We start from the raw sequence: 12,541 nt of genomic DNA on the forward strand, positions 1-12,541 counted from the left end.
CCGGACAAGTCGGCCGTAGCTGAACACAGCATCGATCTGGGACACCGAATTCAGCTTCAGGATACCTCCATCCTCGCCACCAAGACCCGCTATATGGATCGCATTATTAGGGAGGCTATTGAGATTCAACTGCATCCAGGAAATATGAACAGAGAGGGGTGGTTTTGTCTCAGCAAGTCTTGGAAACCTCTCATCTGTTCTCTTAAAAAACCCCCACCGGGATATGACGCCAGATCCAGGCCACACAGGCCATGACCAACCAACATAACAACCCCAACCCCTCAGCTCACAGCTGATGCCCAGCCTTCAACTTGCCATTCTCTCCCCTACACAAAAACCCTGCTTGTCCCAGCTCCCTTCCCCTTCCCCTCCCACACTACTGCTTTCACTTGTATACTTGCCCTTCCCCCTCCACCCTCAATGCTCACACATAGCTGGGTATTTTTCCCAGTCTGCTTTTACCGGTTCTCACGGTCTCTTTGCTTGCAGATTTCTTATATATTTTTTCTTCTACCCTGAAGATGGAGGCGATACGTTCCTCCGAAACGTCGGTTAACACCACATATACACGGTGCAAAATCCCAGAAGACTGCTTTCTTTATTGTAGAACAGTTTAACAAGTGGTTGTCTCTTCATATAATGACATCCCACACCGGTTTAGGGATCTGAACTACATGTTGGCTACGATGTAAGACTACCAACATGCTAATGTCGGTTTATTACGAAATTAAAAATTGCTATCCATCATACCATGCGCAGTTTTAGTTGTCAATACTGTAAAAACAGTAAAAATGGTCCAATAACGTGTTAGGAGTAGAGAATTTTGAAGAAGTTGTTGAGAATTGGCATATAAAGTGCTATCAGACTTTGTTTCAATAGTCGTTAACTTTTAAATATACATAAACTGTCAAAATAGGAAAAAATTGAAGCTGTGCATTGTTGATCATTGTAGTTAAATTCTTGGCATCCTAACCTCACAGTAAGTTATTAAATGCCATGTACTTATGATTAATGTTGAGAACGTTATAATTTAGAATGTAAGAAGCCAACAAAGCCTAGTATTGGGGAAGGTGTTAGTTAGGCAGTACTGAGTAAATTTCTTTCAAGATAATTCAGGGCATTTATGATCAGTGTTTTATGCCTATACCATGCAGCATAAAAGTATCATGTATTGTTTACTGCATATAAGGAATTGTAAAATTAATGAACACTCGAGAACGGAACACTTTTTTGACATATTCAAAGCTTATTGTTAGTTTCCAAGCGTTAAGAACGAAATTGCATTTAACTTCCTTTGTTTAAAGCAACAAAACACTGCAGTTTTGTTATCATAGTTTACAGATATGCCTCGACATCATGATGAGAAGTCCAGATGTGAATCAAGTCATTCTTCAAAATATGATCATTCCAAGGACAAAAGTAACCATGATAGAATCAAGTCAGACAGTAATAAGGACAAACATTCAAAACACCATAAAAGGAGCAGACATGAGTCTGACTCTAAATCAGATGACAGTACTGAAAAACAGAGGCTTAGAGATTTACAGGAAAGAGATGAACTTGCTGATCGTCTTAAAAAGAAAGCTAAAGAGAAGATATGAAATGTTGCTCAGCCATCAGGCCCTGGTGAGTATGTTCCCATTTAAACTGCCGCCTTCCCCTTCTTCTCTCAAATGCTACCCATTGCGAGAGCCATGAAGAGGGAGAGAGCGTCCATCATCGCTGGCTCTTTTGACGTGTTTGCATGCTCCCCAAGAAGGACATGGGGTATGAAAGCAGGTGGAGGAGCTACAGTAATTCGTTGGCCTCAGATAAAATTAAAGAGAATTTAATTTACAAAAAATAATTTAATAACAAACATAACAAGAGACATATAATCTTGGCAAACACTCCATACGTGATTGGTAAACAATCGCTCGTCGCCAACACTTGCGACTCAAAACAAACCAATTGCCCCAGTTTCCCACTTCTCTTTGGGTTAGACTGGGTTAGCCCTTTACACACACAAATAATATACGAAGGGGGACCCAAAAATAACCGGAAACGACCTGTTGCGCGTGCATGCTTTGTAGTTACAAGTTGTGCTGCTAGGTGGTGTTAGCTGGGGGTCTCCCGTGACTGTTAGTGAGCTGGCGTCAGTCTGAGTTAAGTGGTTTGTCTGTGGTGCTCTGTTGTGTGCGTTCCTGTTTCAACCCTTTGGCGATTAGTGAGATGGCTGACCAGAAAGAACAAAGAGCGTGCGTGAAATTTTGTTTTCTGTTAGGGAAAACTGCACTTCACTCTTCAAGTCACGGCAAACATTCACGCGGTTTTCTCTTTGGTCATCTCCGAGCAAGCGAGGAACAAATTTTGCAGACACCCGTCTCATGTGCAAAACCTTCGGTTAAAATTTGCTGGACCGTGCTCCATGAGATGTTTGTTTCCTCAGAAAGTTGGTCAATGGTCTTTTGATGATCTTCATCAATTTCACGCACTCTTTGTTCCTTCTGGTTGGCCATCTCACTAATCGCCAAAGGGTTGAAACAGGAACGCACACAACAGAGCACCACAGACAAACCACTTAACTCAGACTGACACCAGCTCATTAACAGTCGCGGGAGACCCCCCGCTAACACCACCTAGCAGCACAACTTGTAACTACAAAGCATGCGCATGCAACAGGTCGTTTCCGGTTATTTCTGGGTCCCCCCTCGTATGTCACAGATGAGGGAATTATAGATTGTATGGATCCTATCCAGGTGTCTTATAAACATGGTGGTAATGTAAATGTACTTCTTCATAGAAACAATTAACAATTATGGATTTATGTACTTTACATGCCACTATCAAAACATGCATTTAACAGTTAAATGTAATGGCTGATACACAACCATTGCTTACGTGTATAATGTCAAAAGTTGCACACACTCCAATGATGCATTTAGAACATCCCATAACACAGGGTATGCACATAATGATTGGTACAATGATACATCTGTTACTCAAGTTCATTATAACTACACACGAGTGCAGTGAAATATGGGTGGGACTTGTGAGCAGAACATGAACAATCCATGTACATGGATATGCAGAAAACAGTGGGTTGACTTTTACTCATACAGCACAGCTCCTAATTAGCAATTATTTGTGAGGAAAGGAGATTATATAATTAACTTCTAACTTCATGGCACTGAACCCTTCCTGAGAAGCCACCAGTTGTGCAGATTCTCAAGAACTTCCCAGCATTTTATGGAACCCAAGGGATCATTACCGTGTTCACAAGCGGCCTCCCCTGGTCTCTATTCGGAGTCAAATCAATTCAGTCCATACAACCTCATCTTATTTCTCTAAGATCAATTTTAATATTATCGACCCACCTATGTCTTGGTCTTCGTAGTGATCTCCTTCCTTCTGGCTTTCCCACCAAAATCCTATATGCATTCTTCTTCACTCAATTTCGTGCCACAAGATCTGCCCATGTCATCTTCCTTGACTTGATCATTCTAATTATACTTGGTGAAGGGTACGAGCTATGAAGCTCCTCATTGTGTAGTTTTCTCCAACATCCCATCACCCCACATTAGGTAGGTCCCTTGTCACCATGGCATGGCATGGCATGTCCTCAGGTTGTCGATGGAGGAAATGGCCTCCAGATATGGAGGGTAGCTGCAAATATAATGAATAAGCAGTCGCAGAGACCTAAAAAGGGGTGGTCCTCCAGTTTGGGGGTTGGGCAAGGGACTCACAACTCCTTTCCATAAAAAATAAGCTGGTTATGAAATGTCACAAAGGGCCTTGAACCTGGATGGATTCTTTGGATATAGGACCTAAGCTACAGAAAATAGACATGAGAGATTATATAAGTTTAAGAAAATCTTCAGTTCAGAAAATGCTATGATACTACTGCATTATTCATTATTTTCATGACGATCACTTTACAAAAGAAGAAATATTGCCATGGGCATATTATTATTTTTTTAGGATAGTGTGACGTGTTGCGCTATGGATGACGCTCCCCCCCCCCAGCCATGACGTGCCGAGCGGAGCCGAAGTTAGCAGAGTCCCAGCATACTGGTCGCTCTGCAACGCGAGTCAGCAGCGGTGACGAAACAGGACGCCGCAGTTACTACGTAGCGGTAAACAATTCCCAACAGTGTTGCTAGGCTATCGGCTACCAGGGCGGCAGACAACAGTATGCCGGTTACGTGGCTGTTTTCTATGCTGTCTGGAACGAGGCTAAATAAGGAGCAGTGAAGACTATTCACAGTTAGTTCCGAGTTAGCCACCAGTTAGTTACAGTTCCCAAGTTACGTGTTGAGTTACGAGCTAGCCAGCAGTGAGTAAGTCAACCAGTCAGTTGCGGTCTAGCATTCGCAGGAGTGAATGAAAGCAGTTGAAGTATTTGTGATACTGCCGTTGGCAGTAATTTTGAGCTTGTAAATTGTGTTATTGTAAGAGCGAATGTGAAATAAAATTCGCTATATCCAGTAAGTTGTGTAGTTATTTGTCATGTTATACGCCCAACATGTGACAATATTATGAGTATCCATGGCAATGATCAATAATGAACAAAACAGCATGCAGCTGATAAAATAAGCATTCACACTACAACCTTAACATTCTCCTCTGTACATGACTCAACTGTGCAAATTACTTGTCAAGATTTCAAACAATTTTATTCATCTTAAATTACACTCTAAAGCTACTTAATTTATTTTTTGTAGTATTACCTTTCCTTCAATGCAGATGCAAAGGCTCCATCACCACAACTCTCGTATCCGCAGCCTAATTTGTGAAAAAAGTGCAGAATGTGATGCACAGGTTGGCAATATGAGAGGAAATGGAACAGCACATATCACAACCCTTACACTCCATCCTAAAATACTTCAATCATTAGAAATTTTACTTATGGTGAAAATATATGTGCACTACACTTCCCTACAAGTGTAATTTTATCTCCTTCAATATGCAGTAGGATTCCTCACAAACCCACCACAGGAGGAGCTCCAGGGATCCTATGATACTGTTCAATTCTTTGTTCCCATGTTTCCTGAAATTATTAAATAATTTTTTGTTCATACACTGTACTCATCTTCATCACATGACCTGAGTGACTGTCAACACTATACAAACAGTAACAAGACTGGAAAGGGTGTGTTCTCTAATGTATTACTACAAATGGCTTCCTTGAAGTTCTTTGAACGAAGATGGAGATTTTCGCAGTGAAGCAAAAGGAATAAGCCCAAGAGCTGTGAAGCTGGGTGGACGTACAACAGGCATATCAATTGTTATACAAATACTGACAGTTGCCACATTAGAGCCTGCGCTGTTTCCTGAAAGTTAATTTAACATAAAGAGATTATTATTATTTCAGTATTATCAATTAGGAATTCAAGACTAACAAAAGACAATTCACAAGTTTCATACTGTAACGTGTTTTGTTACTGAAGACGCCGTAGAGATGGTTAATTGGTTTATTTAACAATCTACAAGTACTACAATTGCTTATTACACAGTTGCGGGGTTTCACACTTTATAACCCTAATCGCATTAATCTGTTACCACTGTTGCGGGGTTTCACACTTTATAACCCTATGCGCAAATGAGTTCACTCTGTCTTCAGTAGTCTACACGTTTACAGTAGGGGAGCTATGTATCACTGTATCACACGCTCCCAATTACACAATCACACACACGTCCGGTTCTTCTTTCCGAGACAGCTGCTATACTCCAACTGTAGTCGGCGGACTGGAGAACTGTTGATAACACACTCGCTCATAGGCTTGCTCGGAAATAAGCTCGGCGATGGCCACCTTACACCTCGACTCGGCGACTGTTACGTTACAACTAACTCGCAGCCACTGTGCAGCTCACTTATATAGTCGCAGTGCTTGCCTGTTGCATAATGAGTGCCACGTCATCCTGTTACTTCACCGCTGTTGACTCACATTGCATAGCTACCAGGTTGCGGGGGCTCGGCTAACTTCAGCTCCGCTCGTGATGTCACCGCGGGGAGAGTGGCGGGGTGATGACTTGCCTATTACGCGAGCGCTACGTTACCGCCACGTGCCGCTGGGGAGGTAGGGGTCCTTCGTTGCGCAACATGTCACAATACCATAAATATTTCCTCTAGAACACACTTTCTGATTGGATCAATTATCTTAAAGTCATACAACGCCTTCAGGAGTTGGAATGTGTTACCACAACCCACAAATAAATGCTTCTGCTTCTTCAACAGCCTGAACAGGATCTTCTGAGGTGTGGATACTGTTTACTTTGTAACCTAGAAACATAATTGTACAACACACAGAAGTTGGTTACTCCCCATCCAAGAATATGGAAGTAAACAAAATGTAATGCCATGAGAGATCTGGGGTTCACATTAAAGTTCTTCTATTCCTTTTCATATTCATTCATATTTATTTCCAATTCCATAGATCCAGAGGGGCTAGAATGCCACGGGATGTGGAACAAGTCCCTTACATGCATAGTTTCAAAAATGATTGATACCAGTCAACACAATAAATTTTCTTATACATGATCGGACAAATTACAAAAACATGCAAGATAGTCACAATATTTATACACAAAATAGTACATTTAAAAACATAAAGTTGATATTTTACAATCAAAATAATAAAAATTTACACTCATAAAATCAGCAATTTCAATACTTTAGATATATTCAAATTTCAAAATTCTTATTTATAACAATAGTATTCCTCCACAGTGTAGAAAGAGTTGGTAGTCAGGAAATTCTTTAATGTCTCTTTTAGCCTAAAGGCTAATCACCCAAAGTCACAATGTGATTTTCTTCTCTTTCCTGAGCTAAGACTTTAAAATTATAAAAAGTCTAAGTCTCCTGCTTTCTCAAGTTGCCATTCATAATCATCCTGCTTTTCCAGCCTATGCTGCTGTTTTAAAGGTATTGTCATATAAACAATAACGTAATTTCAGAACTGAAGGCATGTCTCTTTTTCTTCATTTATACACAGGTTATATAATGCAGAATGGGAGGAATCAAGGATATGGATGAGCACTGACACACCATACGGAGGTCCTTTCCTCAGGCTTCTTCTAGGGTTCTCCATTCAACCATGTGTTTAAGTTAGATTAGAAATCTCAACTATAAAAATATATTTTGATGGGCTCTGTAATTATAAAACTGGTTCTGAGAATGGTCTGGTTTACAATCCAAGTAGAAAGACTGACATTTTCAAGGGATTTACTATGTGAAAACCTAAATTGTGGAATAAATTTGGTACGTTCTTGGGTACAGTCGGTGTTATCACAGCGACGGGGGGACTTCCAAACTGGCACGTTTCCTTATTTTTAATACAAAAGTTCTAACTACATATTAAATATTGGGGCTAAGTATGCACTATGGTGTCTATGCTGAAATTGGCCTTTATTTAGTTATTTAACCTAACCTTTCTCAAATTTTTTATTTTGAGGTTTAGTCTGTAAAAAACTTATAAATTATGCACCCCAACTGGTCTCTGTATTATAAATACACAAATTAACAGTTGCAGTTACGCACGATACAATACGTATACTGGCATCACTCACCCCACTTCTCGAAGGCACCTGTAACTTTATTTGTGCATTCATCGTAATCATGTAATGCATATGGTACAAAGAGGATACGTGAAACATTGTGCCTGCAAGGATGACAAAAGCACGAGGTATTTATATGGGTATAATACATTATACTCGTATATCTAATAACACTGGTACTTGAGCAATGGACTCTTGTAATTTCAGTTACCATGTGGTCAAATGCCACAACTTACTTTTCAAAAACTTACTTATGTCATCCGTTGCATAATGAAGATACTCAGAACCATACACTACAGAGGTAGACAAAAGTAATATACGCCTTTGTTGTGTATCCATGTGGCTCTTATACGTTAGACCTGCAAACCGTAAAGCTAACAGTTCATACCGTTGATACTAACCCGATTAGTTATCGCAATGTGTATAAAACAATCACGATCGCTATCTTGCTAATCTGCACAGATAAATCAGATATTTCAGCTTATTGCCGTTACATTTACTGAGCTGGTCTGCAGCAGTTATTAAGAATATGCATTCATACTTTGAAGTACGGATGCTTACAGGAACAGCATTAATGCGATTCGATGCGATTAATGGAGGGGGAACTAGGGCATCAGGCTGACCACTCACCTCCAACTAGTGCCGAGGTCAAGAAAATGAGGGTCTATACATTCACACCCCCATACGCCTTAATGGCATAGTGCTTAATTAATTAAGCACAGGGAGAATATTACCATATATGCAAGGGTGATTCAAATGAAAACCGTAATTTTTTTTAAATTTAATTTCCTGAATGAAAGCGGTACACAACTATACCATTTTTATACATAGTCTCCATTTCATTCAATATATACCCTCCAGCATTTACAATGTTTACGCTTTCCTCTAGAAAAAAATTCTGGTGGTTGTCTGCAAAATCACTCACGCACCACCTGCTGTACTTCTTCGTCAGAATGGAACTTCTTTCCTCCCACAGACTCTTTGAGTGGCCCAAACGTGGTAATCACTTGGGGCTAGGTCTGGTGAGTGTGGCAGACGTGGAAGACACTCATAGTGCAAGTCTTGGATTGTTGCAACTGTTGCATGGGCAGCAGGAGGCCAAGCACTGTCATGTTGCAAAAGGACACCTCTGGACAAAAGTCCACATCGCTTTGATCTGACTGCAGGTCGAAGATGATTCTTCAAATGATCTGAATATGAGGCACGGGTGATAGTGTTCCCCTGGGGCATGTAGTGCTCCAAGAGTATGCCTCATTTGTCCCAAAAGAGAGTAAGCATAATCTTCCCTGCAGATGGCTGCGTCCGGAACTTCTTGGATTTTGGTGATGAGGAATGGTGCCATTCCTTGCTTGTTCTCTTTGTTTGTGGTTGGTGGTCGTGTGCCCAAGTTTCATCACCAGTAATGATTCTCGAAAGGAAGCCACCACCTTCTGCTTCAAGGCGCCAGAGAAGTTCTTTACACGTGTCAACACGTTGCTGTTTCAATTCTGGAGTCAGCTGCTGTGACACCCACCTTGCAGACACTTTGTGAAACTGGAGCACATCATGAATGACATCGTGTGCTGATCCGTGATTCATGTTACAAATTTCGGCTATTTCATCCGACACTTGGTGATTCTCCATCACTAGAGCTTAAACTGCTGCAACAGACTCAGGGGTCACAACTCTGCGCGCATGACCCAAGCATCAGACGTCACACCATTTCTGAATTTCCTACTCCACTTGTACACTTGCTGCTGTGACAAGCATGCATCGCCATACCGAACCTTCATCTGTCGATGAACTTCAATCGGTTTCACACCTTCACTGATCAAAAACCAAATTACAGAATGTTGTTGTTCTTTCATGCATGTATCTATTGCAGCAGCCATCTTCAAACCGGCACTGTGATCAGGGTGATGCAACTCAAAGTTGCCTTGTGCTTAACTAATTAACTATGCCATGAAGGTGTATGGAGAGTGGATGTATACACCCACGTATTCTTGACCTCGGCACTAGTTTGAGTTGAGTTATCAGCTTCATGCCCAGGCAACTTTACCCCAGGGGAACACCCTCAGTACCCATTGGATAGGAGGTTGAGTGGGCCCTAGAGACGGTCTGGACGACTTGAAGAAGAGAAAATTCTTGACACTACCGGGACTCAAACTCCAGCCAGCAGCCAGTTGCTGTACTGTAAAAATATGTAAGTCCATCAAAATCTTTTAGATACAATTTTTCAGTCACAATACTTCCTCATACATATTACAATATGAGATAGCAAAAATTAAACTGCAATTCATGGCCCCTTAAATCTTGATCAAATTGTTTAAATTCACTGTATCTGCATGATACAAGACCAATGAATTTAAATTTTACCATCAAGAGAAGTTAGAGACAATTAATTATACTACAAACTCCTGGTTATCTGCTACCTAAGCTTCTGGAATTCTCATCTGAATGATAAACATTTCAAAGAAAATTTACCATTTTTATAAAACTAATCAAAAACAGATTCCCACCTGCCCTACAGTAGTTTTCCCAGCTAACACTTGCAGCACTAGTGTTATCCACCATCACACAGATGTTATTACAGCAGAAGCCAACTGAATTATTTTAACTCATTGTAATGAAGGCCAGTTCAATCTGTGAACTCATAAGAGTACATGTATCCAAATTCTTTCACCAATCAACCTGCTGTGTCACCTAGAAGGTACCAATGCAACAACTAAAGTGAAAACGTCCATTTTCATATCATACTGGGGATCTATGCAACTGAGAAATCCATGTAATCAATACACCACATTCCCCAAATAAGTTGGATTTCGGTGCGGTTGCTGTACAATCTATTCAATTGGGGGGGGGGGGGGGGATGATTTTAGTCCGCAAGAGAGCTATACCGACCGAGCGACCGCCACTTGTCGGCGAAGTTTAGTGCCAATTTTTGCGGATAGAGGGTGTCACGTGGTCAGTGCAACGAATCCTCACGGCCGTTTTTCTTTCGGTTTTTTAGACCGGAGCCGCTACTTCCTTGAAACAGCTCCTCAATTATCATCACGAGGCTGAGTGAACCACATTCCAGACTCATTAATTCTCAGAAAAAAATTCTGGTAGCTCCGAGAATCGAACCTGGACCTCTGGATACAAACAGCTAATTTTATTTTTTGTTCCTTTCCATAAACCAAAGTTTGTAGTGCATATACCAATACTTGCAAAAGACAGTAACCAATCAGAGTAACAACACTGAGAATGAAATCAAAACATTTCAAGTTGCATTTATTTCTTTAGGGTGTCATTCATTCTTTTTGTCTTCAACTTCTGTGCTTATTTTTTGTGTTTCTGAAAATTGGTCCTGGTAAAATGTGTTGTTGTGTATCAACATAACAAAAGTCACTCATACATGGAGCTGAGCACTTCTTGAGAAGCTGATATGTTAGGTGGGTTCCTTGTCACCATGACATGGCACATCCTCAGGTTGCGAATGGAGGAGACACCCTCCAGGTATGGATAGCTGCAAATATATTGGATAAGCAGTCACGGACAGCCAACAAGGTGTGATCCTCCAGCTTTGGGGTTGGGCATGGGGCTAACAACTCCTCACCATAAAAATAAGCTTGTTATGAAAATTTGCAAGAAGCATTTGACCTGGATGGATTCCTTGATAATGAAAGTATTAGTTGAAAACATGCTTATGTAAAAGATTTGTTTAGGTTCAAAATTACCTCCAACAAGATTTCTTCCAGAGAATTAGGGCCAGAAAACAAGATCAGAATGAAAATATTCTTCACCATAACCAAAATATATATATACATACAGGGTGTCCCAGGAGGAATGTGCCAAACTTTGGGAGGGTGTTCCTTGTGTTAAAGTATGCCGATATAACGAAAACACCTACGTCGAAAGTTGAACGGTTACGGAGATAATGGCCAGGGAAGTGTGAAACTTTGACAGGTGTTACACACTTGTTGATTACCAAATACATATTAAAACTGGCAGGAATATGTGGTTTCTGTAACGTTAATAATGTACATAACATCAAACTAACTTATGGGTGACATGAAGCCATTAAATTGGACCTCAAAAATACTCGCACGCCATGTCATAGTTGTCCTAAGGGTGTCAAGGACTATACATGACACATGAATGGCAAGTGCTGACGTAACATGGCTGACTGCGTATTCTGGTAAAAGCTGACTACATTAACTGTACTAAACATACGATCACAGAAAATCTCTTTTGGGATTTCTTTACCATTATCTCATGTGGATTTTTATGGAACCATGTATGCACATTTTGTAAATTATTTACACCGTCCCGGGTAAAAGATGCCTCATCACTGAATAAAATGACGCTTAACAGTTCGGGATGAGCTTCTATCCAGTGGCACAAATCCATACGCTGAGCATGGTCGCCTGCTTCCAGATGTTGTACCCTTTGATCATGGTAAAGATACAACTCTTCATCATGTAAAGTTCACCACACCTGCATATGTGATACGCTGATACGAGAGGCAATTCCACGAGTGGATAGACATGGACTTCTCTGAACCATCTCAAGAATGTTCTCTCATGTGTTTATCATTCAAACATCCACCCTTTCAGAATGCACAGAAACACTCGGAAGAGAACCAGTATCGCGCGTCTGGTGAATTCACGTAAATACACTTCGACATGTAATCCTTCGATCGGGAAAATGCCTTTGGTATTCTACAACAGCAGCACGTGCATTGCCACCGCAAAATCCACACACAAAATGCATATCACAATATTCCACGTTTGAAAACATAAAAGGCATTTCAGCAACTCCACACAATTAACCTCCCACCCATTCAAAACGCGGCCGCAACATATACTGAAGGGAGCTTATGGCTAGTGTGAATCACAGCACTCAAGGACAAACTCAGATAAGACATGCCAGCTGATAGGTACAGTGCGCGGACCCGCCAGAAGACCACGCTTTTCTCGGGCCATTATCTCTGTAACCATTCAACTTTGGACATAGGTGTTTTGGGTTATATCGGAATACTCTA

At 40.9% G+C, this 12,541-nt stretch overlaps 1 long non-coding RNA gene across 1 annotated transcript; it reads left to right on the forward strand.

Moving 5' to 3' along the window:
* The first annotated feature begins 712 nt into the window (after positions 1 to 712).
* On the forward strand, positions 713 to 4,949 carry LOC111861756. The gene is made up of 3 exons (XR_002842306.2): positions 713 to 979; positions 1,335 to 1,626; positions 3,961 to 4,949. It is a non-coding gene; the product is annotated as an uncharacterized LOC111861756 (long non-coding RNA).
* The last annotated feature ends 7,592 nt before the right edge of the window (positions 4,950 to 12,541 follow it).

The sequence above is a fragment of the Cryptotermes secundus genome, unplaced genomic scaffold (genome assembly GCF_002891405.2).
Source record: "Cryptotermes secundus unplaced genomic scaffold, Csec_1.0 scaffold345, whole genome shotgun sequence".
NCBI classification, from domain to species: domain Eukaryota; kingdom Metazoa; phylum Arthropoda; class Insecta; order Blattodea; family Kalotermitidae; genus Cryptotermes; species Cryptotermes secundus.